Source organism: Callithrix jacchus, chromosome 10 (genome assembly GCF_049354715.1).
Source record: "Callithrix jacchus isolate 240 chromosome 10, calJac240_pri, whole genome shotgun sequence".
Lineage (NCBI taxonomy): Eukaryota > Metazoa > Chordata > Mammalia > Primates > Cebidae > Callithrix > Callithrix jacchus.
This window is the reverse complement of record NC_133511.1, coordinates 106,928,299-106,952,843: the sequence shown is the minus strand read 5'-3', so window position 1 is coordinate 106,952,843 and position 24,545 is coordinate 106,928,299. Positions and strand designations below refer to the sequence as shown.

At 35.7% G+C, this 24,545-nt stretch overlaps 1 long non-coding RNA gene across 5 annotated transcripts in view; it reads right to left on the bottom strand.

Moving 5' to 3' along the window:
• The window catches only part of LOC118145489 (uncharacterized), a 119,368-nt gene that overhangs the window by 51,951 nt on the left and 42,872 nt on the right, over positions 1–24,545 (bottom strand). For all 5 annotated transcript variants that reach the window (XR_013523387.1, XR_013523388.1, XR_004730624.3 and 2 more), the window contains exon 2: positions 16,295–16,644. This is a non-coding gene — a long non-coding RNA (uncharacterized LOC118145489). The remainder of the gene's footprint in view (positions 1–16,294; positions 16,645–24,545) is intronic.

The window sequence follows — 24,545 nt, the reverse complement described above, 5'->3', positions numbered from 1 at the left end:
ATATTCCACATATATTTTCTATTTTAATTCTCATAGCCTCCTTTAACTAGATATTATGTTTTTTTAATAGAGGAAGAAACATGGCTAAGAAAGATCAAATGCTTTGTTCTCAGTCATACAGATAACAAGGGACAGTTAGGGATTTGAATAAATTACAATTAAACAAAAATTGGCCTTTTCAACTATGTAGTAAATCAGTCTTGCTATATTAGATCTTTGGAATCAGGCCTTGGCTCAAGGCCTTGTTCCACTATTTGTTACTTAAAATATCTATACCTCAGTTCCCTCTTCACTAAAATGGAAATAGATGCCATATCTTTGACATAAGATTATTGATAGAATGGGATTATTTATACATCTGAAATTCTTCAGCAGTTTCTGTTCCTGTATTTTCATTTTTTTGCTGTTATGTTAATAAGTGTCCATTCAGGCCCTCAGACCTATGCTACATAGATAAAACTGAAGCTTCCAAAGTGACCCGGGAGAATGTACTTTTAACAATATGTTAGATTAGATCACAAAAGATGAAATTGAAGAAATCTTTCTAGTAGCTTCTGGATATTTAGATGGTTATTAAGTCAAGAAATCGGGAACTCTATCTTAACTACCTCTATTCCATAAGATCTTCTAGAGACTCTATTTTATATCAGACACTTCTTTAAAGAGTTATTTAAATTGTATTAAACTCAGTAGTTTACTTACAAATAAATGGCTGATTGTTTTACAAAAGTCTTAAACATATGCATTTTTAGTTAAAATTGCAAGCACAAAATATAAAAACATATGGTTTTAACTAAAAAACCTATAAACTCACACTTCTAGAGAAAAGTGAGCTTAAGTAGAGATAGTATAAGAACTTTTTCTTTTTCAAAATGCCATTTGCCTTCATTAATATTTAAGTGTAGATAAAAGTATTTTTTCATAGACTTCTTAAGATATCAAGTATGAAGACTACTCCAGAGAGGGGATTAAAAGCAAATTCCCTGGTTTTAAAGTGTTAGCTTTTAACATTCATGTAAATGTTTTAAGTAAACCGGGTATAAGTGCATGATTTTAATGCTGTTAAAAGTGTGTAATTTTACAGTTGATGCCAAATTTTGTTGTCTTCAAATAGTCACCATTTGTATCACAATTCTCTCCAAAGTGTCTAAGTCATCTTCCACTGCCATTAAAGTAGAGGGAATGGCAAATAAAACATGAGTCTTTTCTAGTCATCCCTCAAACTCCAAAACAAGCACGGGGCTTTTCAGAGATTGAGAAATGTTTGGTGGCAATATTATTTCACTAAAGAAAGATAATCACAACTTTAAGATGTGGGTCCATTTAAAATATTCTTCCATATTTTAGATATCAAATTATATTTTGTGTATTATTTAACTAAAATCATTTTGTTTTATAATAAAATGATATATATTATAAAAAAGTAAAATCTACAAATATATGGTTTTACTTCTACAGGCACTGTAAATTGTCAAAAGTATGCATATATATATATATATATATTTTTTTTTTTTTGAGATGGGACAAGTACATTCTGGTATCAAGGGACAAGGGACAAGTTATCAGAATCCAAATAGAGTCACTAATGTTAAGAAAAGTCTCACAAATAGAGGTGGAGAAGATTATAAAAAGAAGGTTCTCATGTTTGTATACTTTACAATGAAACCACAACCTCGCACAAAGTCCATCACAAAAGTAAACAAAAAATATTTCTGCAATGAGATGGAGTTTCTCTCTTGTCACCCAGGCTTGAGTGCAGTGGCATGCTCTCGGCTCACTGAAACCTCAGCATCCCAAATTCAAGTGATTCTCCTGCCTCAGCCTCCTGAGTAGCTGGGATTACCACCACATCTGGTTGTTGTTTTTTTTTTTTAATTTTCAGTAGAGACAGGGTTTCACCATATTGGCCAGGCTGGTCTCAACTCCTGACCTCAGGTTATCCACCCACCTCATCCTCCCAAAATGTTTGGGACCCACTGTGCCCAGCCTAAAAGTATATTTGTAAACATCTTGAACTGCTTGAATATCTATGAATTCTTTTATATCTATTTTTATAGTTATATTTTAATTGTGTGTATATGTTTTAATGAAATATACTCATCTTTTGTGTAATTTACTTTGTTACTTTAAAATTATTCTTCCCACATATGAAAAATATTATCCTATTTTATTAAGCTGCACTATGATTTAATCAATTCAGTTACTGTTTTATCCATCCTAATTTTATCTGGATATAATATATATCAATATTTTCCTTATCTTTACTCTTTTATAGCTCTATCATTTACTAAAACTAATTTTGACATGTCTTCATATTTCTAAAGGCAGTCAAATTTTTAACCAAAGAAAAAAAAGAAGGCCGAGTGCAGTGGTTCACACCTGTAATCCCAACACTTTGGGAGGCCGAGTTTGGTGGATCACCTGAGGTCACGAGTTCAAGACCATCCTGGCCAACATGGAGAAACCCAGTCTCTACAAAAATACGACAAAAAATTAGCCAGGTGTGATGGTGTGCACCTGTAATCCCAGCTACTTGGGAAGCTGATACAGGAGAATCACTTAAACCCAGGAGGTAGAAGTTTCAGTGAGTCGAGATTGTGCCACTGAACTCTAGCTGGGGCAACAAAGGAAGACTCCATCTCAGAAAAAAGAAAAAGAGGTTTACAAATGACCATTTCTAGATGAGATATTTAGCAGCAAAATGAATAAAACAAAATATCATTTATATTAAAAGCATCACAAATAATTCACTGGTTTTGTTGTTATTGTAGTGTTTTTGTTTTTGTTTTTTGGTTAAGCAATTTGGTTGTAGTTAGAAAGCAAAAGCAATTTTTCAGATGGATCTTTTCTAACTTAGGGAGACAAATGCTGAAAACAATGGCTCTGTATGCCACCTGTCTTAAAGTCATTACCACAAAACATTCATTAATTTTTTTTTTGAGACGGAGTTTCGCTCTTGTTACTCAGGCTGGAGTGCAATGGCGCAATCTCGGCTCACCGCAACCTCCGCCTCCTGGGTTCAGGCAATCCTCCTGCCTCAGTCTCCTGAGTAGCTGGGATTACAGGCATGTGCCACCATGCCCAGCTAATTTTTTGTATTTTTAGTAGAGATGGGGTTTCACCATGTTGACCAGGATGGTCTCGATCTGTTGACCTCATGATCCACCCGCCTCGGCCTCCCAAAGTGCTGGAATTACAGGATTGAGCCACCACGCCCGGCCACATTCATTAATTTTTTAAGAGAAAAACTTAAGAAAAAATAAAAAGAGACATGAACCAGTTAAGCAAGTGATGAAATTTAGACAATAGTTTTGACATTTGACAGAACATTTTTTTTTCAAGAGATGGAGTCTCACTCTGTCACTCAGGCCAGAGTGCAGTAGCCTGAACTGGGCTCACTGCAACCTCTGCCTCCTGGGTTCAAGTAATTCTCCTGCCTCAGCCTCCCAAGTGGCTGGGATTACACACACCCACCACCACTCCAGGCTAATTTTTTGTATTTTTAGTAGAGATGGGGTTTCACTATGTTGAGTAGGCTGGTCTTGAACTCCCGACCTCATGATCCGTCCACCTTGGCCTCTCAAAGTGCTGGGATTACAAGTATGAGCAACTGTGCCCAGCCAACAGACCTTTCTATGCAGAATGTAAAAATCATGAAGACTGGAAAAGATTCTAAATGGAATAGTCACTTGGTTTTTTGTTGTTTTGTCTTGTCTTTTCTTTTTTCATTTGAGATAAAGTCTTGCTCTGTTACTGAGGCTGGAGAGCCGCAGCATGATCACAGCTCACTGCAACCTTCACCCCTTGGGCTCGGGTGATTCTTCCACCTCAGCCTCCCAAGTGGCTGGAACCACAGGTACACATCACTACACCAGGCTATTGTTCTGTAATTTTAGCAGGCACGGGTCTCACCATGTTACCAGGCTGGTTTGAACCCCTGAGTTCAAGCGATCCACCTGGCTCAGTCTCTCAAAGTTCTGGGATTACAAGCGTGAGCCACGCACCCAACCAAACTAGTCATTTTTAAAGTGGCAGTTGAATAGTCTTCAGTGAGCTCCTTTTTCCTGATGGACACTTTAAGTCTTGAAATTCTGACAATATAGATTTTTAACCTGATGATGTTTATACCTATTAATGGCTTCTATGGTTTTAGAAAGACCTTAGTCATAATTCCATATTTGTTGGCTTCTTAATGGTACAAAGTATTGGGGAGGTGATGATTACTCATTCCCTTTTCTCTAGCTTTTGAGATTTGACACAAAGGATAAGGTATGAAATGGGAAGAACAATCTGATTAGAAAAAAATGGAAATGACAATCATAAGCTTCAGCTACTTCCTGAATAAATTAATTGTCTTGGTAGATAGTCAATCCTCCCAAAGGTACAGAGGGACCACCTGGCTTTCTGAATGCTTTTATAGGTAATTACTGCAATTCATTTTTACCCAGTATCACACAGTTTTAATCACATTGCTAACTTGAATTAAGCAGACAAGTTACCGCAATATAACATGAATTCTATCAGGGAATCAAAATTGTTTGTCCTTGTCTAAAGAGGTGACCGTTTTATTTGACATTCTAGGCAGACAAGGATGCTTGAGAATAAGTATGAGAAAACTGCAAAAATCAACTCAAAACTTTTCTGACTCCCTTAAAAGAACGTCTCCAATTTCAACGCATTTCATTGTCCAGGTAGTTACACAAAGTGCATTAATGAAGTGAAAACATTCTAAATCATTTCTCTTTTCAGCCTAAGTGCTGAAGCATTTTTCCTTTTTACAGGTTTTCTATTATTCTTATGTGAATCAGGACAGCATAGTGTTTTTGTCTTGAAACCTGTTCCTAATTCCTATTCTGCCAAGACCATAGAGACGTTTTCAAACAGTAAGCCCCTTTGCATATGTTGTTTATAGCTAAACAGCAGTAATCAAACTTGGTTTACAGTGAATTAACATTGATGATATTAATCGCAGGTGTGCAATTAGCAGTTGGTTTCTACCTTTGCTCAAAACCACAAAAACATTTTAAATCACAAAGATATTCACAATTTTTTGAATGATCCTTTGTTTGGTGGAGTCAGTTCCTGATATAAACTTAAGGACAAATTCTGTCCTCTACATAAAGGTGAGCATTTTGGTTTATTGGTTGCTACTTTTTAAATCTGTAGCTAATATAAAATCTTAGTTATTTGGGAAGGAGATCTTCTCCTAAGAAATGCCAGGAAAAGCTTTCTGAGCCTCTACTAATTTTTTGTTAAGGCAAACGTGAGCTGTAAGACAAGCCCCTGGTGACAAACACTTACTCCATTGTTCTATTTAACTGTAAACAATTTCATAAGGTTTATTATTTTATTTATAAATGAGAAACTCAGAGTTCAGAAAAATTAAATAAGTTCACTGAGGCTACTAGTGGATGGATGTCAAGGTTTAAACTAATTATGTTTAACTTTAAAGGCCATAATTGTCTCATTAAACCAACTTTTATCTAGGACTTCTGCGTTTCCAAACTTCTGTCGAAAACTGGAGGCATTGGCTGGGATTTGGATTCTGACCTTTAGTAGTCTCCCTCTCTAAGGTTTTGGCCCCATCTGAAGTGAACTCATGTGAGATAAAGTGGCTTATGTTTCCTGCTGAACCCTCACTGTATATTGTCTATTTTCCACAAGTCACAAAATAAACATTTATCAATTGCATCCTATCCCTCCTTGATGGAAAAGCACCTAACCATTTCAGGTGACAAACTGATTAGCATCTCAACATCGTTTTTAGACCAGAAAAGACTGTATAATGAAAGACGTATCTGCCTCTACCATCTTTTCCCCTATTCCTCCCTCTCTTTCATTAGGAGGTCTCTGGCTGCACTTCCTTCCTTTCTCCTCTACACACTTGCCAATCTAATTCATGGCCCAGAGCCTTGGCACTTGCCATCCCCTCCTCTTGGAACCATCTACACCCAGAAATGTGCAGGACTTCTTTCATCTCATTAGGCACTTGTCAGCTTATATATTACCACCTCTGAGAAGCCTTCCTTGACTGCCTTAGCTAAAATGACCTTAATGCTATTAGACTCTTAATCATCTAACATTATGTATTTTCCTACATAGAACAAATTAGGGAAAATGTCTTGTTTATTACTGTATCTGCAGTTGTTGAGCCTTGGTATGAGTACAGTAGGCAATCAGTAAATATTTATGGAAGGCATGTATACATGAATTAATAAATTATGCATCTGACTCTTCATAAGTGATCAAAACACTATTTTTATTGAAATAAAAACAATATACCTCCCTAGACAACAGTTTGTTAATCTCTTGTAAAACTCAATATGTAATTACCATCTGACATGGCATTTGCACATGTAGACATTTATCTTAGAGAAATGAAAATTTATGTTCGCACAAACACCTGTACACAAATGTTTGAAACAGCTTCATTTATCACAGCTACAATCTGGAAACAAGCCAGAGGCCCTTCAATTGGGTTAAACAATTAAACTAGTATATCTATACCATGGAACACTATTCAATAATAAAAATGACTGACTACACTCAGCCACTTGAAAGAACCTCTAGAAAGTTAGGTAGACTGTAAAAAGCCAATCACACAGGCTACGTGCTGAAAAACCCCATTTGATAATATTCTTGAAAAGATGAAATTATAGAGATTGAGATCAGATTAGTGGTTGCCAGGGTTAAGGACAGGAAAGGAGAAGAGAAGAGACATGGGTAGATTTATAAAAGGACAAGATGAGGAATCTTCGTAGTGATGGGACTGTTCTGTGTCTTGACTGCGGTGGTGGATAGAAGAACCTATACAGGTGATAAACTTGCAGAAAGTTGAATGCACACACATTACACCCAAATTAGTGTAAGTAAAATTCTGGAAATATGAATGAGATGGGTGAACTGTATCAATGTCAATATCCTGGTTGTTAATTTGTAATACAACTTTGCAAGAAGTTACTTTTAGAAGAAATTGGAAAATGGATTCTATTTTAAAATTGTATATAAAGCTATAATTACCTCAACATGCAAAGGTTAATGTTAAAAAACAACATATCCTTGAGGTATAAGCAATTTTTAAATATTAACTGTTTGAAAAATGAATAAACTGCTATCCACAAACAATATTGAGAGAAGTTGTGTTAAACAATCTAATTTCATACTTAAATTGTAATTTATGACCCTATTGAAAGAAAAATTCTTATGTATCTTTCTCTCTACAGTATCCTTTTTGTATTCCTCCTTTTCCTTTCAAATCTAAAGTCATATTTTTGATCCACTAGGAATATACATTTCTTGCAGAGACCCTAAGAAAGGCTATTTGTATGGTGAAGCTGGGAGGTGAATGCAAATTTCCAAAAGTGTACCATAAGACCCTGTAGTGAACATGCAATGTAATCCTAATTAACTAAATTCAAAATTGGCTAAGTGCCACTGTGGCAGTCATAGGTGACACAGTACGGGTATGTGTTAGTATGGCTGGCTCTTACCTAAGCACAGAACATCGGTTTGTTAGCTGAGTTCTCGAGAAAAATAACACTGAAAGTTTTATTCTAACATATTCCTTTAATCCAGATTCAAAATTTCTACTTTGGGTCCAGAAAATTGTCAGGTTTAATTGCCATATGTTACAATTTCATAAAAATTAAGATTTTTTTTTCCTTTGAAAGTAGCATGACTTCAAAGTAAGCAAAAATTGGGATTGAAATCTAGTTCTGTCCATTTTTAATTCACTATGAAAACCTAAGGAAGCCATATAACTCTGTACCTCTCATGTCTTTTCATACTTCTCCATTAATCCCCTATCCTATCGCAACCATTTCTTTCTTTTTTTTTTTTTTTTTTGAGATGGAGTCTCGCTCTTGTTACCCAGGCTGGAGTGCAATGGTGCGATCTCGGCTCACCACAACCTCCACCTCCTGGGTTCAGGCAATTCTCCTGCCTCAGCCTCCTGAGTAGCTGGGATTACAGGCACCTGCCACCGTGCCCAGCTAATTTTTTGTGTTTTTAGTAGAGACGGGGTTTCACTATGTTGACCAGGATGGTCTCGATCTGTTGACCTCGTGATTCACCCGCCTCGGCCTCCCAAAGTGCTGGGATTACAGGCTTGAGCCACCACGCCCGGCCTCAACCATTTCTTTCTGTGGTCCTAACCCAGAGTTTGTCGCTATGTAGCCCCTTCATAATCTCAATTGTATTCATCCTATTCTCTGACTACACCTCCCCTCTTTCCACTGATATTTAGTTTCTATTACTTCCACTAAAACAATTCTTTGACGTCAGGAAGACCTCTTTTCCTACTCTCAAACCATAAAGATAGTCTGTATTATTTTCTATAAGTTTACAGCATTACATTTTAATAAAAATGTTTTAGTCTTTTATTTTTGTCTGTAATTTATTTTGAATAGTTTCTATTGCTGTGTCTCCAAGTTCATTCATTTTTTAAAATTCTGCAGTATCCAATTGGCCATTAATCTCAATCAATATATATTTTTTCATTTAATATATCTATTTTTCAATTTCATGTGAGTCATGTCTTATATATTCCATTTCTTTCCAAATCAATTTCATGATGTACTCTTTCTTCCTTAACATACATAGTACATTTTAATAGCCAGTTTCACATACTCTTCTGCAAAGTTTATCAACTTTATTGCTTCTAGGCCTGTTTCTATTGCTTAATTTTTTTTTCATGATTACAGGTCAAACAGAACAGGATCCAGAAGGAAAAAACCAGAAAGGTCCATATATATGTATGTATATGTGTGTGGGGTGTGTGTGTGTGTGTGTGTGTGTGTGTGTGTGTGCAGCCTGAATATCATCTTTTTATTCTGCTGGCTTCTAATCATATATCTCTTATAAATTGTTTTCCAAATATCTTATTATCAGATTTTAGCGGGGAAATATTTTCAATATTCCTTTTGAACTTTCTACTAAACATATCTTCCAAAGGACTCATCAGAACCAAAAAGTCTTAACTAAGATTATACCTTAACCAAGAATGCACAAGCATCTTCAAAGAGGTGTAAAGGAGTCCTCTCAAGATTGGAAACTACTCAAAGACAGTTCAAAGAAACGAAAGTTTTGCTAGCCGCAACTGGGAAACAATGCACATTTTATTGTCTTCTCTGGATATGTTCTCTAGAATCTCAGCTTCTCAGCTGACCCTCTCCACACAAACACTGACCATTCCCATCTGTGTGCCCTACAGATGAAAGACTAAAAGAGACAGTCGATAAGACAGGAAATAAAAAGGAAGGGAAAGGATCACTAAGAAATAAATATCCCAAAAAGTCAAGAGTCACACAAATATCGGACCAATGTTTTCACTCAATCTTTCCTTCCCAGAGTTAAAGGACTTACATCTGCAGAGACTGCTTCCCTGACCAGGAATCAAACCTGAGCCATGACAGTGAAAGCGCAAATCCCAGCTACTAGACCACAGGGTGGAGTATTTTATTTTGCAAATTTCACAGGGAATCCAAGGGAGGCAGTTTGAGCATAGAAGGGATTTTAACTTCCTTCTAGGTCAGAGTCTAGAATCTCAGCTTTTATCTAACTTGCTTTTAGGTCAGTCTCTAGAATCTTAGCTTTTCAGCTGCTCTTTGATTTTATTGAGAGAATTTCTAAGTCTAGCCATGATACCATATGTGTCTTTTTTAAATTATATGATCTGTCCATAAATATAAATAAGGCAATTGGTTTAAAATGAGAGATCAAGAAAATATTTTTTAAATATAAAAGTCATTCAAATTTAAAACATCCATCTTTTGGCCACTGACAACTGGAATTTCCAATGGCGTACATATACCAGTAGTAACCCAGTTCAATAAGCCTCTTCACTGAAAGCCTGGAAAATAATTTTTCAGGTTTACAATAAGTTTTTACCATATGAGCAAGAGGGTACAGAGAGTGTCAGTGGTATGGGATGGGTAGGGCCAGGACAGGGAGGAGACACAGGTTAAGGAAAAATAGATAAAGGCATGCTTAGTTCAGGATTTATTTTGTTTTTAGAAGCTTCCGAATTTTTCCTCAAATTTTTAATTTGGCATTGATATCTCTTACAGGTTCTAGTTCAGATTTTTAGAGTATTTTAGATACCTCAAGATAACAAATTAAAGTAGAAGTCCCTCTCTGACTGTTTAATCTTTCTATGTAGCTGCTCAAGTTGTCCAGGAAGAAAAGCAATTTTTGGGAAATCAAAAGATTCTAGCTCATCACTGTAATTCCAGATCACTTCTAGTGATGTCGGTCCATTGAGAAAGAAATTTACAAGATGAAGTACCATAACCTTTATGCATGAAAGCAGCAGAGGTTCCAGAAGAGAGTGACTCAGTACCTATACCCTTAGAAGTAAAGTCCTCATGATTTCTCCCCAAAAGAGGAAAAATCACTTTGTTGATAACTGGCAACAAAGGACCCACAATAAAGACCTGCACCCCAACAAAGATGGGAGGTGGGGGAAATAAGAGGACTCACCAACAAGTTGTAGGGCATCTGGGAGGCAGTGGAACACAAGCGGTCCTTGCAGATTTTGTGCTCAAATCTGCAGCCACACTGAACACAGAGGAGGGGGGTCACTTTTTATCCCACTCTATTTGAACACCATCTAGTGTCAACGAAGAAAAGGCAAAGACCAAACTGTAAAGCAGTAAGTCAATGTGTTTATTGGGGTCTTAGGAATTGTAATTTGTGAGCCATGGATTTGACTAGACACAATGCTAAATCGTGTTACCAAGAGATGGAGGGGGTTTTGAAAAGGAAGCTAAAAGTGATTACATGAGATGTTTTGAAAGAATCATCGTTGGAGGCAGCTGGCTTTGTACATGTGTTCATATTTCATGGGTTGTTTCTGATCGGGGTTGCAGTGCTGCTGAAATTCCTCTGCTTTCTGGGATGTGGTTGTAGTGGTTTGGCCTGCTTCAAAAGTTCAAGGCAATTTCTTGTGTTTTTGTTTTGTTTTGTTTGCAACATTGCAGGCCTTGCAGGTAGTTCTTTTTAGAATGACTTTCCAATCCCATTTTAGAGCTCCCAACCAGAGTGATGCCATTTTGCATGTCACATTTTTACACTTGCCTTCACTGCTCTCCTCCATAAATTCTAGCTATTTTGTCCTCTGTATACTCCATACTCTGATTTCTCACTGCAATGAAACATGTGGGCTTTATTTGAATACTTCCCCTTTGCCTTGTGGCCTGGAAACTGCTTCTATACAGTCAGTCTGTGCAATCACAGAGCTAACCTTGTTTGCTAATGTCCTCTTAGATGTCAAGTTTTGTGTGGCCTGCTCTCCATGGTCTGAAAACCCTTGTTTTATATATTTGATCTGGTTTTCTCATTGTTTTTAGCAGGAAGATAAATCCAGTCCTTGTTAACTCCATTATGGGCTGAAGCAAATGTCTCTAATTTACTCGTTTATTTTATGTACTTTTTGAAAATCTTACCTACACTAAAATGTAAACTTAATAAGGGCACAGATATCTTTGACAGATTTATTTGGTTAGGTTCCCCAAACACCTAGAACAGTTTCTGGTACATAGTAAATGTTAAAAGTAGTTGTTACATGAATAAGCAAATGAATAAATGAGTATCATTTGATAGTATGTATTCTCATTCTTTATATTCTATTCATTTTTCAGAGAAAACGCTGATCCAAATGAAAGTTTTTATCTACTTGACTCATTTCTGTATGGCCCATATTTTGCCACTGTTTAAGAAAATTATGTAAATTAATGCTTGGAAAGTTCTAAAAATTATTTAACCTTGATAATAATATTTATGATGATAAAGAAGGATAATGAAGAACCGTTTTCTCTCTACCATGCTTACACCTGATACTTCCAGAATACTTTCTTTCTGACACCAGATGTGTGTGATTTTTTTCCCACAGCAAGCAATTCTGCAGTTCTCTGGGGACACAAGCTGGATGTCCTCTAATTCAATTCAATTCCAACACTATCTACCTGGAGTTAGTGCCGATCTCACAGGTTAAGGACTTCACAATACTGACCTCTACCCCTACCTCAGTTGTGTCGTAAATCCAGGTTACCACCTGTGTTTCTGACTAACCACGTATAAATCAGAGGTTTACACCCTCCTCGGTATCAGTCATTTGTTAGAATGGCTCACAGAACTCAGAGTTACAGTTTACTTACTAGATTCCTAGATAATTACAAAGGATACAACTCAGCAATTGTCATATAGAAGAGATACATAGGGCAAAGTATGGAGAAGGGTACAGAGATTCCATGCCCTCCCCAGACAGGCCAACCTCCCAGTAATATGTATTTGCCAAGCTGGATGCTATCTGAAATCCATATTTTGTGTTTTCCCAGAGGTCTTCTAATGAGGCTTCACTTCTAGGTATGATTAAATGTCATTAGTCACTGGTGACCAACTCAACCTTCAGGTCCTCTCAGTCCCAGAAGGTCAATAGTAGAGCAAGAGCTGTAATCCTCTAATCACCTGATTCATTCCCCGGGCAGCCAGCCCCCATTCTGAGGTTCTTCAGGAGCTCCCAGCCACCAGTCATCTCAATAGCATACAAAAAGACTCAACACTGGAGATTCCAAATATTTTAGAAGTAGTGTGCCAGGAATCATAATAAAGATATGTATTCTTTCTTATATAACAGTATCTCAAGAGGAAAAGGTAATAGAGCATTCCAAAGCTTCAAGGGTTTCATAAAGTTCTGCAATGAGGTAACAGAACATTTAAGGTCAGTTTTCTGGTAGGAAGTGATAGAACTGAATATTTATGCTTAGATAATGCAGAAATCTCTCCTCCCTTTATTTCTCACTCTTCCACCCACTTACAGCAGGCATTCTGCAGTCTGGAATCTCTATTAATATGAAAACTCAGCTGGAGAAAACTTAATCAAACAGTCAGTCAATTTTTAAATTAAAAAAATAATAAAACACCTCTAGCCTTAAAAATTACTGTCATTAATCAGTACCAGAAACAGCAGCAAATAATAAATGAATCTAGAACACCGAGGGCAAAGAAAAAAGTTTATGACCCTGTTCAGAAAGACTTGTCCTGGAAAGGCCTCAACTAACAGGGGGAAAAAAAAAGTGCTGTTTGCCTCAAGACTTGAAAAGGATTTTTTAAAGTAGCAACAGAGACCATTGGAGAGAAAAATTATCATCTTAAATACATTCCTACACATGTCAGAAATGAACTGACTTTTGAAAGTTATTACCTATTAATTGGAAAATTACAGAGCAGATGGAACCAATTAATCTACAATTACAGAATTACCACAATCCAAACAAAAATAATTAACTCATTTACAAGATATGAGTTTTTAGGAAACTCTTCCTAACATCTCTAAAATTGGGAAACAAGCGTGACATTTCATAGGCATAGGAGAGTGTAAGCTATCTTTGGAGGCTAAATTTCCCTTCGGGATAAAAAGGGAGTTGAAGTGTGCATGGTTACTCCTAAAGAAAAAATCCAGAGGGAAGGTATGTTTAGACCATTTATTTGAGAAGGTTTGCTTCATATTGACCATACATGAGAAACCGTGTTAGGTGCTCATTATTCAGTAGTGAAGCAACAACAACAAATAGGAATCCTGCTATCATGAAGCCTACAGTCCCGTGAGAGGCAAATAGCAAATCACCACCAATAACGTCAAATTGCAATTGACACTGAGAAGAACGAGGTAGTATCGTATGAAACAAGAATGAAGATTTGTACAAGTTAGGGGGGCTGATGACAGCTTTCCCAAAGATACCTTTTGAGGTTATATACTTGGAATTATCAAGAAGAAAGCAGAACTAGGACAGGAAAGACATTCTGACATATGGAACAGCCTATGCAAAGGCTTTACCGTAAAAATAAACATATTGCTAAATGGGGGCTTTTAAAAGCCAGTGTGACTGAAATGCAGAAAGCAAAAGGAAGTTTGCTTATAACTATAGGGTTAAAGCTTTCTAAGACTAGTTTTAAAAGTTTAATCTTGTTTTTCTGTAAGCATTAGAAAATTATTGAAGGATTTCAGGGGCCATGGAATGCCGAGATTGAAGTCGTTGGATTTATGCCTTACAAAGAGCTCTAGCTGGAATCAGGAAAATGGATTAAAGGGAATTCAGTAGTTGCGAATCATCTGTTTTCCAAGTCAGGATTTTCCACTTGACCATACTCCATTTTGAATTATGCCTTAACCTGTGTTCATAAGTCTTGCCTGCTCAAATATATTTTCATCTATCTCAGGGCAGGTCATTTAACTTTTATTTCTTTCTTCTCCATATAGCTACCCATGAAGCTTTCAAGAAGCTGAGATTCAATCTTAGCACACTCCATGCTTAAAATAAAGTTCACAACATTTAGAATGATGCCCAAGGCTTTTTGTGATGCAGCCAGATGTTATCTTTCTAGCTTTATCTTTACCTCTCTCACTGTATACGTTGTCTTTCAAGCTCATTAAACTACTTATTATCCCTGAGGTACATCATGCTTTGTAAAATGTATTGTCTCATCTCTCCTTCCAGACTATCCTTGCTTTCTTCCCCATAACATTTTGCTTGTTATCTTATTTTTCTGTGTGAACACATCTTTGGTACTTCTCCATTCCAGCCCATAATAATTCATTTGTCTTATATTTTTGCGTAGTGCATTGTGTATACCACTCTATGCATTTCCAATCCCATCATTTGAGGTGAGTACCCTGAATCCTGAGACTGGGTGCTGTTTGTTTTTGTTATCTGAGAGTTCACTATTTTGCCTAGCACATAGTAGTGTTTCAACAATTATTGTTTGTCTTATTCTCAGTTTGTTTCCTTGCCAAGTTCAATACTGGGAAGAGCGTTTAATGATGTCAACAAGCAGAAGGTTAGGGACCATAAAGGAATAAGGAAAACTTTTGAAAGTCTCTAAAAAGTCATGACAAGTCCAGGTAATAACAAAGGCTCACAGAATGAAAAGTACCACATTTTCTAAATGACTGGCAAAACAGATAAAATACTGTAGCAGATGCTGCAAGAGTTACAAACTTGCTACTCTAGGACAAAACACTCAAAAAGATATTCAGGGAAATAAATATTTGTTAGACTCATAAAGAGTCTAACAAACTCATCTATAGAGAAAAATAATAAGAGGGAGTCTCAATATTAGCATTCAGATACATCCCCGATCCAGAAATCTTTTAGTTCCCCTGGAGCCCTTCTTAGGCTGTGTCTCTGATATAACTGCAACCTGAACAATGTTGATTTCACTCTCTCTGGGGAGCTGACTATATTTGTTTCAATAACTATGTTTTTGTAGGTATTTACTACTTTATACTATGTGGAAAATCTGCCAGCTAGTACCCAGAGGCATCATTTCCTTCTTTATTTCTTGGCTGTTAAAAAGAAAGACAGACAATTTGTCAAACATTTAAATAAAATTATGGATAAAAGGTTAATAGAAAAATGTATCCTTTGGGTGTTTCCATCAGATTAAGTATTAATGAATATTAGATGCATAAACAATATATTCTCAGATATGATATTTTTATAGTATGATTAAGAGAGAGAGAGCATCAACGATCCATTGCCCAAACAGACCATATGTGTTTACTAAATGAAAGGTATTGGGACAAATGGAGATAAATATTTCCAGGTATAATGGCATGAGATCTAAGTGTCCCATTTTTGTATTTTTAAGAAACAGTGACCCCCAAATACAGAATCTCAAAAAAATAAGTTTCAAAGTTGAATCATATATATACTATATGTCTTTGATAGATGTCATAAAAATGGTACTTCAGATCTGTGGATTTCCTCCCCAAAACATATAACCTTAGTGGAATCATCATAAAAGCATCAGACAAATGCCAGTTAAGAGACAATATACAAAATATCTGACCAGTACTTCTTAAAACTCTGAAGGTAACCTAAAACCAGGAAAGTCTGAAAAACTGTCGTGAGGCAGGGAATTAAAGAAAGAAAGAAAATTTAAAATCAAAAAGAGAAAAAAAACAAGTTCTCTGTATTAACCTGAAGGCAGTTAACAGGCAAAACCCAGGCCCAGGAGAAAAACCTTGATGACATCTTAGAAGTCAGAGCTCAGAGGAATGCGCTCTGGAGACTTTTCCAGGACTCCCTCAACATAAGGAGGGAAACATAAATTTTCCTTATACCCTTACCCCTATAATATGAGTAAGCTTAGAAATTTATATGTCTCTCTCCTGTATAACTTCATGTAGTCTGTTTTGTATCTAAACAACATGTTGAAGGCTAAGAGAAATGCCTAAGCAGGCCAGAACTGCCAACACCAAGGGCCCAGGACAAAGGCTAAAAGATAAACTCACCTGAGATTCTGTCCTAATCAGCCCAAGTCCAAGATGAGCATCAGGCCCGCATACCAAGAGTCATAAGTAAGCCGGTCACAGTTTTGATTAACTGCTTGTGTTCTTGCTTCAGTAAAACCTGCTTCCTGCTTCATGATTTCACGCCTCTGGATGCATAAAAGACACTTGCTCTCTTTGTCCATTGCTCAGACATTCTGGATGTGAATCCACTGAGCAGGTGTACACCTTAAATAAATCTTCCTGTAACCTCATCATTCTCTCTGGTTCCCTGATTTCCCACAACAGTCCCAGCCAAGATGGGAATAAGGAGACTTGAGAAGCAAAGGTCATGTCGTATCCTAGATAGTAGGCTGGAAGAGAAAGAAGGTATTAGTCAAAAACTGAATGAGTGAATGAAATCTGAATGAAGTATGGACTTCAGTTAACAATGACTCAATACTGGTTTATTAATTATAACCAATGTATTGTACTAATACTTGATGATGATAATGAGGGAAACTGTGCAGAGAGTATATTCACAATCTCCATACTATCTTTGCAATTTTTCTGTAAATATGAAACTGTTCTAAAATTAAAAGGTTATTGCATTTTTTTTAAAAAGTTCAGATAAATTAAAAATCAGACAATAAAGATATACTTTATATGAGTATCCCCCATGCATTAGGGGCATACTTGTAGTAAAAGTAAAAATGGGGGGGTATCTAAATTTCAAGTTTAACTGGGTAAACATATTTTATTTGGCAATTCTACATCTGGAGTTAATGTCTCCCAATGTAATGATTTCCCACAAGTTTTATTCCAATATTATTGTCTCCAGAAAAAACAAAACAAAACAAAAAAAGAGAATTGGTTTCAATGTAACCTAAACAGAGAAATGTGAACTTTGCTCTAGGAAGTAATATCCTACCACTGAAGGAGTGAGGGGGCTGATCACCACTGTAAACCAAGGTGAGGTGTTGAGGATGTTACACTGTTGAGACTGAGGCATGAATACAAGAGTGCTTTTTGATATGAGGGCACTCAGTTATGATTCAGGATTCAGTGTTGCATTGAGAACAGGTGGAGACAATTCTAATGTTTGTCGGTGTAAACAAAAAAGTATCTGAGACAGATCTCGATACATTTAGAAGTTTATTTTGCCAAGGTTAAGGACATGCCCAGGAGAAAAGAAAACAGATTCACAGAAACAGTCTACAGCATGTGGCTTTTCTCCAAAAATAATTTTGAGAACTTCAATATTTAAAGGAAAAAAGTGGGCTGAAGGGAAGAGAGAGAGCATGGTAATCCATATGTTATAAGAGAAAAGGAGCGGAGGAAATGCCAGTTATGATCAGTAAATCAGCATTTTACACAAGATAAAGTGAACTTAAAGTAGCTATCTGTGGAGATATTTAATCTGTGGAGAGATTAAACAAAAAAAAGGCAATTTTTTGCATGACAGCTTTCAGCTCTTTTTTTTTCCTTTTGGCATAGTGAATTGGAGTCCTGAGTTTTTATTTTCCTTTAACATTGAAATCGCCTTTTAAAACTGGAATAAGAAAAATGGTTTTCAGTCAAAGAAGTGGAGGCACCAAACTGCTTTTGAAGAGGAGGGATGGAGAGACCAGAAGTTCAAGGAGGTGGGCTGCCAGAAATGAGTTATTATATAAGACTTAAGAATCTGCCACTTGAACATGTTTCTCAAGGAATGCTTAGAATAGTTGCTCTACAACTTTAGTGTTGTCAATGAAAAGAGTTAAACTCTGTAAAATATTTGAAGAGATTTATTCTGAGTCAAATATGAGTGACCGTGGCCTATGACACAGCCCTCAGGAGGATCTGAGAACACACGCCCAAGGTGGTCGGAGTGCAGCATGAGACATCAATCAAATATATTTAAGCAATACATTCCTTTGGTCCAGAAAGGTAGGACAACTTTAAGGTTGGTTGGTGGGGAAGTGGGGTTTCTAGACTTTAGGTAAATTTAAATAATTTCTGGTTGAGAATTGTTTGAGTTTGTCTAAAGATCTGGGAACAACAGAAAGAAGAGTCCAGTTAAGACAAAAGATTGTGGAGACCAAGGTTCTTTTGAAGTCTTATAGTGGCTTCCCTTAGAGATTATAGATGATAAACATTTCCTATTCAGATCTTTAAAAGGTGCTAGACTCCTAATATCTTCAGGATTGGGAGGGCCTGTAAGAAAAAGATCTAGCTAGCTTAATAAAGATTCTCTACAGATGCAACTTTACCTCCACAAAAGATGACTTTGCAGGGTCATTTCAAAATAAGGGAAAAAAACATGTTTTGGGTTAAAATATTTTTACTTTCTTGTCACATAATGTTATGCCAGAGTCAGATTGGAGGGTAAGTCATGATATACAGGCTTAAATAAAACCCATCTGATGAGAATTTATGGTTTGTAGACCCCAGACCACCTAGATAGGAATTTGGGTAAGATAAGAAAAAAAAAAAAAAAAAGAACCTTAGAGCTTAGTCCTCAGTGTGTATCCAAAGTACCCAGAGATTTTTTTAAATTACAAATTCTTATTCAATATATCTGGAGTAGCACTTGAGATTGTACTGCTGATATGGGAACCATACTTTTAGTTAAGACCTAACAGTGTCTTTATTAAGATTTTAAGAAATACAGTTATGTAGGGGGCACCAGGATGTTGGAAAAGCTTGGAGTTGCCTATTTTCTAAAGGCTGGGGTTCACAGTGAGAGATGGTACAATAAAATTGGTATTTCTAATATTATAGGGATAAAAAAAATCTCAAAATGACAAACTAGAATTGACAACACTGAATTGACCTGGAGGCTAGAGTGAAAATAGGATTGCCTTTACCTGCAGGAATCTAGAATGATAGCTAATAATGTTCCTATGAACAAAATGTATTGTTACCCAGTGATGGTGTTGCTTGGTTTGTATAAGAAAAAGGAAAAGAGAGAGGGAGAGAGAGGGAGGGAGGGAGGGAGGGAGGAAGGAAGGAAGGAAGGAAGGAAGGAAGGAAGGAAGGAAGGATTCTGAAGGAAGGAAGGAAGGAAGGAAAAGAAAGAAAAAATTGAGAACTCTTGTTAGCCACTGAATGGAAAATAACTTGCTCAGTTTCTAAATCTAAATCAGTTGAGCTCTAGAGCCTATTGATTCAAAGAAAGCCTGAGTCTAATTATCAAAAAGGATCCTGAAAAGCTACTCCAAATGTATAAAAAATAGTTATCTAATTCTTCTCTGAAGGGATCTAGGTCATTAGTCAGGACTGGTGTACGTCCTAGTGAATGTAAGCTCCTATAAGATATAGTTAGGTACCACTTCAAACAGCGTGGCCAGTTCCTCTATTCTTTATTCTTCAATTTCAAGTACCCCTCCCCCACCTTTACTACACCCTAACCTGTCTAAACATGCCTAGGCATGCTACAGCTCAGTCCACATTGCTTTCCTTATGTGGAAACAGATTAGCTTTCTAGTCTCCCATAGGTGACACCTTTCTTTCCTCACTTTCTCCCCCATTCCATGTCTACCTTATCTAAGAAAGTTTAAATGTTTAGCCAATTGGGACTAGTTTAGATTGTGCAATCCAACCCCAGCCAATGGGGGAAAGACGCAGAGGCAGAAGCTGCACTAGGTATAAAAAGCCCTCCTATCCTTTGTTCTGTGTGCTCTCATGGTGACCAGACTTGAAAGCAGCACTGTTATGCAGAAGTAAATCTGCCTTGCTGAGAAATCCTTTGCTTGAGTGCTCATTTGCTTTGCAACTCCATGCTTTTATCTCCACACACCTTAACAATTATTGGGATTTTTCTTTCTTTGAATTTGCAGGTCAATAATATCAGCCATTACTTTCAGACAGGGCTTGCTTCCAAAGAGCCTTAAAAATGTTGAAATTACTAATGAGGGCATTAAATTTGGAGTTGAATTATGTTGTTTAGAAAATTTTAACGACTTCAGAAATGACTCAATACTCACACACCCATATTTCAGGACTTTATGTTCCTTTTAGGGAGGAGGAGGGGCATAAGTGTGTGAGTGGGGCATCTTTAACGTCACACATGTATATATATTCATGAACACAAAAATAAAAATTGACACTTATTTGTTAATCCTATTTTTTCCAATAGAAAGTTATGTTATCATTCTCTGTTGTGATAATAATTTATTTATAAACAATTTTTGAAGATCTTGGTGGCTGAAATGTTTCCTCATTATATGTAGATATCTATTTCTATTCATTCTTCCTTTGATTTTCTTCATTTTTACCAGTGTCTAAACTTGCTTATGCTAAATATTTAAATATAAAATTGTTTGAGGTATTTTTCCTCTGAGTTCTCCTAAATTACACAGATAATTTCTAGCAATGAATAAATTTCTAGCAATGAATAAAACATTTGTGAAACTGAATGTAATTTTTTAAATAAATGGGATTCTTTGGTGGTTATGTGTATTATTTTTATCTTTTTTTTCCTTTTTCTTGATGTAGAGCATGCATAAATAAAAGGGTACATATCTTGGGTATACACTACAATGAATTTCCAAAAAGTGATCACACTCATGTAACAAGAAATATTAATATTGCCCAAATTAAGCAATATTAATATTTTGATGCTATTGTATTATCTTTAAAATTTATTTTTAGATGATTAGCATATAAATATACAATTATTAATTTTGAAAAAAAAATAGAGCAGCACCTCCATCTCAGAAGTCATCCTCATTTCTCATCCCTGTCACCAGACATACAAGGGCAACTATTACTCTCACTTCAGCACACTTAAATAATGGTTTCTGGTTTTTAATTTTATGTGAATGAAATTATATACTATGCACTATGTTTGTATCTTCGTTTCTTTTGCTCAACATATTGTTTTTGAAATCCACCCATGTTGCTGCATGTAATTGCAGTTTATTTAATTTCATTACTGTATTCCATTTCATTATCATCCTTTCCATTATTTATGGTTGCTTCCATTTTCAGTCTATTACAAATAATGCTCCTATGAACATACTTGTATAATATTTTGGTGAATGTAAGTATGGAGTTCTTTTGGATATACACCAGGGAATGGAATTACTGTGTCCTAAATTATGAGCTAATTCAGTTTTAGTATATACTGCCAAAGAGTTTTCTAAAGTGGCTGTCTCAATTTATTCTCTCACCAGAAAAGTATGAAGATGCTTACTAACATTTGGAATTGTCAAACGCATTTATTCATTTTAGCCTTTCTGGGAGTTTTAATTTGCATTTCCATGACAGCATATAATGTTAAGCATATTTTACATACTTTAGTGGACATTTGGATATTTAAAAAAATTAAATATCTGTGCAAGTGTGTTGTCCATTTTTTCCTATTATCATTTTCATATTTAGGTATAAAATTCCTTATACTCCATGAATATTGTTTTTTTATAGATATAAACATTAGAAATATTTTCTCTCATGTTAGCCTGCTTGTGACACTCTTCCTTATATATTTTAATTCATTTTAACTTTAGCATCTCGTTATCAAATTTTCTTTTTAAATGAACATTTTTATTAAAATCTACACCATTTATACGAAATACCATTTTTCCCCACTGAATTGCAATGTTTCCTTTGAGAAAATGGAGATCACTGACATCTAAGTCAGTCCAGTTCTAGATTTTCTTCACAGTTACATTGGTCAATGTGTTTATCTGTAGGTCAACACCATACTCTTTTAATTTTTACTATAGCATTATGTAAAGTGAACATTAATATGATAGTCCTCTGACTTCATTATTCAGAATTGCCTTATTCTGTGTCCTTTGCATAAATTTCTGTACGACTTTTAGATTCAGTCTTAATTTTCACACATACACATGTGTATTGCACACATATACATACATACAAATCTGTTTATTTGAAAGTCATTTTAATCTACAGATAAATGTGGGGAGAATTTATGTCATTAAAATACTGAGTCCTTCAATCCATGCACACTAAATATTTCTTCATCTTTAAAATTCACTTTATTGTGACATAATTTACACAATAAACTGCCTCCGTTTAGAGTGTACAGTTTGCTAAATTTAACAGATGGCATGTACCCATAAAACCATCATCACACTCAAGATACATAAAATCTCCTTCACCTTTATGGTTCATTTCTGCCTTAGCTTTAAGTTTCAGACAAAACTGATCTGTTTCTTGTCACTAGAAATTATTGTGCATTTGCTACACTTCTGGCTTCTTTTACTCAGTATGACGTTGAGATTCATCTATGTTACTGTGTTTATCAACAATTAGTTCATTTACATCTCCTGTATTATATAGATATAACATTGTTTATTAATTCAATTGTTAATAGAAATTTTGGTCATTTCCAATTTGGGGCTACTGTAAATAAAGCATTTCTTTTAGGTAAATATGTAGTAGACTCTGTGGGTCATGTGATAGGTATATATTTCTCTTTTTATAATATCAGCAGTTTTAAAAAGTGGTTATACCATTTTACATTCTAGAAGAACGTGAGAACTTTCCTGTTTCAGAAGCTTGCTAATAACTTTAATCAAGCAAGTTTTATGTTTTACCTGTAAAATTATATTTATGTAAAATTCATGTTTTCTCACTACTGTATAATCTGTCCACTATCTAAGCAATTGGCTATTTTATTTCATCCTCACAAAATATTGTGAGATAGATATTATTCCATTTTTACATTTTATGCAACTCATGTATACAGAAGTTGAGCTGAATACCTAAATTTTTGCAGTGACTAGACAGTCGTGGAATTGGAGTATGAATTCATGTATGACTGTTAGTCTTTGGGATCTTTGGTTATACCACGCCATTTTAAAAAGTACAGTCTTCAGTAAGAATAAAGATATATGTATACAATTTTGAGTAAGCATTGTAAGGTTATCTGTATTTCTCTACTATACTAACAGACAGGAAGATAGCATAGTGCCTGAGAGAAGCTCAGTTTCTGGGTTCACAACTTAGCTGATGTGGAGGCTAAAGCAACTCCATCTTGGATGCTAATCTGCCACGTTGGTTTCTGACTAGCCCCAGTTCCAGAAAGTCCTCTAAGAGAGTTCCTTTTTACCTATTGTTTTTTATGTAAGAGCAGGTATTTACCATCAATCCTGCCTTCAAGTCAAGCAACCTTGATGTTATCCTACTTCAGTTGTTCCACACATCCGTGATGAACCACCTTTCCTGTGGTATATAAGCCCTAGTTCTGGGTGATAATGGAATAGAAATTCACCATTTTGTCTGGCTGCTATCCAAGACACAGACAAGGTTTCTGTTGATATGTCCCTATTAAACATTTATTTCTGGGAAACTGGATTTCTCAGCTTCTCTCTTTGGCCTCTCAGCTTCCACTGAATTTAGGGTAGGTTTGCACAGACCTGCACTCTGAGAAACAGCTGATTGCTAGCTAGCACAGTCTTTTAAACCTTGACTGACTTACTTTTTAAATGTTTTTAATAAAAGAATAGGGCTTTCTTATCGATGCAATGTAATTAAGGCAGGTAAATGCTTATTGTAGTTTCTTACACATAGGAAAAATAAGTATTACTGCCTCCATAACCTGGTGCTAAATAGCAAGAGCAATAGAAGCAAATAAAACTAAAATTAATAAACTCTTGAAAAACTGCATACTTTTATAAAATGTTTAAGATTTTGGCCTCAAAATTAAACGTAAATATTAAAATTAGTAAGAAATGTATAATTATATTGACTTGAAGTTCTTTTTTTTATAATTTGATTGTTAGAATGCACATCCTCTCAGAATAAGAGCTATAACTACATTAAGTTAGAATTTCAAGTGGTCACATTTCCCATTAAATGGAGAGTGCCGTGTGGAGAGTACTTTGTATAGAAGAAGGCCAGAAAGAAGATAGCCAATTGAGGACATGAGAACAATATGCAAGTGACATTGCAAGAGCTCCTGAGAACAGACTTATCTAAAATGTTTTTGTTAGTTTCTGAGATAGATCAAATTGGATTTCTGAGGGTTATACTTAAAGAGATTCACCTAATACACAGGTTCAATGTTTTTTTGTGTGCAATCAACACCCCTTTCCTGAGCTTCCTCTCTTCATTGTAGTTTGCCTATTCATTTCTTCAAGGGATGCCACATTTTACTATAGATACAGGAATTATCATTCAAAGTTATTGAGAAAAAAATAAAAATTTCTAATTTACTTCGTGGAAGAATATCAGAAGTTCATTTCTCAGGTATGATGACACAGGTAAGTGTATACCAGGTCATACAGCTGATCACTATGCTGGCAGATCAGGCAATCTTGTG